The 6,000-nt window shown below is 39.7% G+C and overlaps 1 long non-coding RNA gene across 1 annotated transcript in view; it reads right to left on the minus strand.

Annotated features, from left to right (window-relative positions):
• The window catches only part of LOC133540374 (uncharacterized), a 41,969-nt gene extending 36,175 nt beyond the window's left edge, over positions 1 to 5,794 (minus strand). Inside the window, exons 1-2 of the long non-coding RNA XR_009803613.1 lie at positions 5,759 to 5,794; positions 4,005 to 4,069 (exon numbers count right to left, since the gene is read on the minus strand). This is a non-coding gene — a long non-coding RNA (uncharacterized LOC133540374). The remainder of the gene's footprint in view (positions 1 to 4,004; positions 4,070 to 5,758) is intronic.
• Positions 5,795 to 6,000: the final 206 nt, after the last annotated feature.

Genomic DNA, 6,000 nt, shown 5'->3' on the forward strand with positions numbered 1-6,000 from the left:
GTGGCGACTATGTTGCAACCTTTTACACATTCTTTACTCCTCGTTCTCACTGCAAAAACTTGACACCGACTACGTTTACACTGCAGGCCAAACCGGCCAAAATCAGATTTTTTAATAAATCAGATTATTTTCAAGGTGATCTGTTTACACTCTGCGATGAGGTGGCGACTTGTCTAGGGTGTACCCCGCTTTACGCCCGATTGTAGCTGAGATAGGCGCCAGGGAATAAGCGGTAGAAAATGGATGGATAGATTGTTTACACTGAAAGTAAAATGTGATCTTTATTAGACTCCAGTAGAAAAGTGCACAGGATGTAATGTGGGCCCCAATGAGCTGGAAGTTGACTGGATTACATGAATGAACAAGGAAGTCTCTACTAGTACTACTAATACTACTACTACAAAACAAAATAAAAGTCGCCACCATTGATTCCTTTGTGTGTCTCAGTAGGGCTGGGCGATATGGCCTTTTTTTTAATATCGCGATATTTTTTTAGGCCATATCACGATACACGATATATATCTCAATATTTTGCCTTAGCCTTGAATGAACACTTGATACATATAATCACAGCAGTATGACGACTCTATATGTCTACATTCAAACATTCTTCTTCATACTGCATTAATAATATATGCTACTTTTAAACTTCCATGTAGAGAAGGAAATCACAACTAAAAAAGTCACTTTTATCATACAGTGTTGATCTGGACATGTTTGCCCCGGCATTTTGATGGGGTGGGCGTGTGGCACCGAACGGAGATTTTGCACTCTTCATTCTCTAGCACAGGGGTCGGGAACCTTTTTGGCTGAGAGAGCCATGAAAGCCAAATATTTTAAAATGTATTTTCATGGGAGCCTTATATTTTTTTTTTTTAACACTGAATACAACTAAATGCGTGCATTTTTAAGTAACTTCAACATGTTTTGAGTACAATAACTCTCATTTTTTTTAATAACATTTTTATTCTAAAGCTAACCAATAATAAATAGAATACTTCTTACCATTAATGCGCCTTCTTGAACAAATGCGTTAGAAAACGAATGGATGGATTAAAATGCAGGAGAATGTTTTGTATTTTGAACATTATTTTTAACTCCAATTACCAGTGGAAATATTAATTTTTTTATCGTGTTAAGCAATGTCAGCTAAGATTAATCTGAGAGCCAGATGCATCCATCAAAAGAGCCACATCTGGCATATTGACAGAGCTTAACCCATTGTTACTATAACAACCTACAAGATTAATATAGGTTGCCTCTCTCTCTTCCCTATCATCTTTCGGTATTCCTTTTTTTTTTTTTTTTTCATTAATTTATTTTTTTTAATTATCAGTCTAGCTATCATTATGTATACGTATTGTTGCATTTGAACAACTGTATTGTTGATAATAGAGGTAAACTATTGGTTTTGTTCATGATCAATAGCGCTTTTTCTATTGGTATTGCTCCAGTTTTAGTGTAAAAATGCTCATTGTTAATACTATATTATTTATTTCACTAACTGCTTATTTGCTATCACTTTTACGATCATATTTGTACATATTGTATGTGCTGGTGTTGTTCTATTGTTGTTGTTGTTTTTGTCTCTCTGTCTAATCCCCCTCTTATCCCCACAATTTCCCCCTTTGTCTTCCTTTTTTTCTCTTTCTATCCCCTCCTGCTCCGGCCCGACTGCACCAAATGATAATATAAATACATTTAATAAACTCAAATTCAAATAAGGCAACAAGAGAAGTATCCTACACTTCTCTTTTGTAAAGTAAATCTGAACAGCCGATATGGGCATCTACATCAACTATATGATTTGCCTGAGAAGCTGGACAGGACAAAAAAAAAAGAAAAAAGAGCCGCATCTGGCTCTAGAGCCATAGGTTCCCTACCCCTGCTCTAGCACGTGACTTTTCAAATGATGCTACATATTAGCAGTAATGCTACTTTTTGTAGCAACGCTTGTGCCACACACTTGACAAAACGGGAATTAATTCTTCCTTCATTTGTTACCAGATCCGCACCTTCTTTCTCTCGTATTACCACTCGCACGGCTGCGCTAGCATCACAGCTAACTCGCACGGCTGCTCCCTCTCTGCTCCGCGAGGGCGTATACGTATGTGACGTATGAGGTGACAGTATGTGAGGTATGTAAGAAGGTGCGCTTTCTGTCTGTGAGAAAAAGAGACAAGAAAGAGTGAGAAGAGCCTGTCGTGTAATGCCCGCAGCTAAAAGCAACTGCGTGAGAACGTATACTCGAATACCACGATATAGTCATTTTCTATATCGCAGAGAGACAAACCCGCGATATATCGCCCAGCCCTATGTCCCAGTCTCTGTTTTTTTGTTCCTCTACTCGGGCAGATGTAACAGTTGGTTGGGGGGCGCATAATCAATGAAAATAACATATGGTATGGTCGCCACACCTTCAAAATGAGTGCTTATTTACATGAAAATACATTCAAATAATATAATGTATGAATGGCTGTATATGGTTTAATTTATTTACTTCTCTTCCTTTTATGGCTGTTAAGTAGAGGAGACATGGACATCAGACTGGATCAATGTAAGCTTTATTTTTCAACTCCTTTGTAAGCAAATACGCCACAGCGTCAATTTCTGTACTTCCAAAATCGGTATTTCTTCGGAATCAAACAATATATTGATCTATTACATATAGCCTGGTATTTACATGCTGTTGACTAGTGATGCACCGAATATTCGGGCGTTGAAAATCGACTTTGCTCACCGAAACCGAATGTTGTGATGAACTACTATATTTATCCACTTCCGCTGGGGAACTGCATCATTACCCGCGCGCACAAATGACGTAGCTGGCCCAAAGCTGACGATAAAGTGACATACATGTTGCATTCAGGTTGCATTGCGCTAAGATTGAAGTCAAATTTGAGAAGATCGGATACCAATCGGATTCGGATGACCTCGTTGTCAATTGTGTGTAAAATATAAAAAAAAAACGTTGTATTACATTGTGTTCCGGACAAGAAGACAAAAGGCTGAAACCTTTCAAGAAGAATGCTCGTAAAACTCCACTCGGACTTCCAAGCGGACGGATGGCAGGATGTGCCCAACTTCCAGAAGAACTCTTTTTGAAGTATTTTTACGGACTCTCTTTGAACCATTTTAAGGAACTCTTTTTGATGTATTTTATGGGACTCTCTTTGAACTATTTTATGGAACTCTTTTTGAACTGTTCGGGAACCGATGGCAACGCTGTTTACGACCCACTTCCCTGAGGAAGCAGCTGCGGGAAGGAAGGGGGAGAAAGTCAAATAAAGGAGGAGGAGTACGATCTTGGGGCAGAGCGTGGTGCAGGACTGTAAAAAGTGTACAGTGGCTATGCCTCTCCTCAGATCTGAGTCCAAATTTAATTATGTCTCTGCTTAATTCTTTGCCTTTTTTCTTGTTTAATAGATGTCATCAGTGTTTGACCCTGACACTTGTGACGTGGCCTGGATCTGATGTGAACAGATCAGATTTGAAGCACTTTGAAATGTTTAAACTAGTAAAAAAATAAAAATAAAAATCAGATCTGTGTCACTGCAGAGCAACAAAAATCAAATATGGGGTGCAGTGTAAACAGGGCCAAATTTGCATTTCAGGCTCCTGGAGATGTTGCCACACACTGTGTGTACTTTGAGAAAAAGGCGAGCTTTTAGTGCGAGCGCGGGGCTGGGATCAATGGAGGCGTCAGCGGGACTTTGAGCTGAAAGAACCAGCCGCTTGCTCTGATACAGCAGGCATCCACGCAGAGAAACACAGACAAAAAGAACCAACACAAAACAGCACTTCACATGCTTCTTTCATCTTAATGCGAGGGATGTAATTGAGACGTTTTTGTTATTCTAACAATCTTACCAATTTTCTGGAACAAATTGCGTTATTTGGCTGAAGGAAGGAAGTTATAATGAAATCTTAATGGCTTTATTTGTTAGGCTAAACAAGATGCCACACTAACAATTTAGTTTTTGCCACCGTATTTATTTACTCACCATTGGGTAGTTTTGAAAAGCCGTTTGTGGTATCCAGATAACTGTTGCCTTGAGGTTAATAGTAGCTGTAAAAAAAAAAAAACATCATTTGGTTAGAAGGAGACTCCTGCTTGGCACTCAGCATCAAGGCTTGGAAATGGGGGTTAAATCACCAAAAATTATTCCCGAGCGCTACCACTGCTGCTGCTCACTGCTCCCCTCACCTCACCTGCCAGGGGGTGGTCAAGGGTGATGGGTCAAATGCAGAGAATAACTTCGCCACACCTAGTGTGTGATTGGTACTTTAAAGACCTACTGAAACCCACTACTACCGACCACGCAGTCTGATAGTTTATATATCAATGACGAAATATTAATATTGCAACACATGCCAATACGGCCGGTTTAGTTTACTATATTACAATTTTATATTTCCCGTGGAGTTTCCTGTTGAAAACGTCGCGGAATGACGCGTGTTTGTGACGTTATTGGTTGGAGGCGACATTTTAGCCCAGCACCACTTACGGCTAAAAGTCGTCCCTTTTTTGATCGCATAATTACACAGTATTTTGGACATCTGTGTTGCTGAATCTTTTGCAATTTGTTCAATTAATAATGGAGACGTCAAATAAGAATGCTGTTGGTGGAAAGCGGTGGATTGCAGCTGCCTTTAAAAACCGAAACACAGCCGGTGTTTCTTTGTTTGTTGTGAAGCTTTAACACAGAGCGGTCAAGCGAACATGTTTCTCTACATCAACTAGCAAGTTTTTGGATGGGAAAATTGTGATATTAAGTCGGCTTTTACCAGAGACTTGAGTGGATTACGCGACCTCATCCTGCAGCTCAAAAAGGCAGCTGTGATCTTGGCTCCTCGGCTTCTCTCAGAGACACTGGCGTTCACCGCAGCCATCCGACTTTCAGGTATGACTTTATATTCTCACTAAAATACTGTTAACACAATAAGCAGATAAGGGATTTTCCAGAATTGTCCTATTAAATGTGTCTAATTACATCTGACACGCTCCCACGGCCACCGCCTGGAGCCGTCGTCTCTTCTTTTTTTGTGCTTCACTCTAACTTTCCTCATCCACGAATCTTTCATCCTCGCTCAAATTAATGGAGAAATCGTCGCTTTCTCGGTCCGAATTGCTCTTACTGCTGGTGGCTCACATTATAAACAATGTGAGGATGTGAGGCGCCCTCACACCGGTGACGTCACGCGCACATTGTCTGCTACTTCCGGTACAGGCAAGGCTTTTTTTATTAGCGACCAAAAGTTGGGAACTTCATCGTCGATGTTCTCTACTAAATCCTTTCAGCAAAAATATGGCAATATCGCGAAATGATCAAGTATGACACATAGAATGGACCTGCTATCCCCGTTTAAATAAGGAAATCTCATTTCAGCAGGCCTTTAACTTTTTAACTTTAATTCAACAAACTGACACACCTGTCTTTCATTTACAGCCCACACATGCAGCCGTGTGGGAGAGAGGTGTCATTTAAGTATGACTAAAACGGTAAAATGAGCAGATTGTTTGGAAAATAAAAATAATATTGAATTGAGGTGTCAACAATTGAGCCTCATTTCCGAAGTTAGCAAAGAGTTCTAGCTAACAACAGCTAACGAGTTAGCCTATACTTCTGTAAATAAATATACAACAATTAGACTCACCCATGTAGTATGGTGTAATAGATTACTGAAACGCACATTTCTATCGGGATTAAAAACAAACAATAATGGTCATTATAGTCACAATGACTGTCACACTTACGAGACAAGCGGGCGGGCACATGGAGGGTACAGGCTGTCGCGCAGTGCATTCTGGGACTTGTAGTAATAGAATATGATTATTTTTTTATGCGGGGACTGGGATTCGGCCACATAGTTCCAATAAATTTGACTAAAATTTTACTAACCATACAATACATTGCATCTAATACTATCAAAATCGTAATTTTAAATAAATTCCCCAAATGCTAGAAAAAATAGATGTATATACATTAGCCAAACTCT

Source organism: Nerophis ophidion, linkage group LG22 (assembly GCF_033978795.1).
Source record: "Nerophis ophidion isolate RoL-2023_Sa linkage group LG22, RoL_Noph_v1.0, whole genome shotgun sequence".
Classification (NCBI taxonomy): domain Eukaryota; kingdom Metazoa; phylum Chordata; class Actinopteri; order Syngnathiformes; family Syngnathidae; genus Nerophis; species Nerophis ophidion.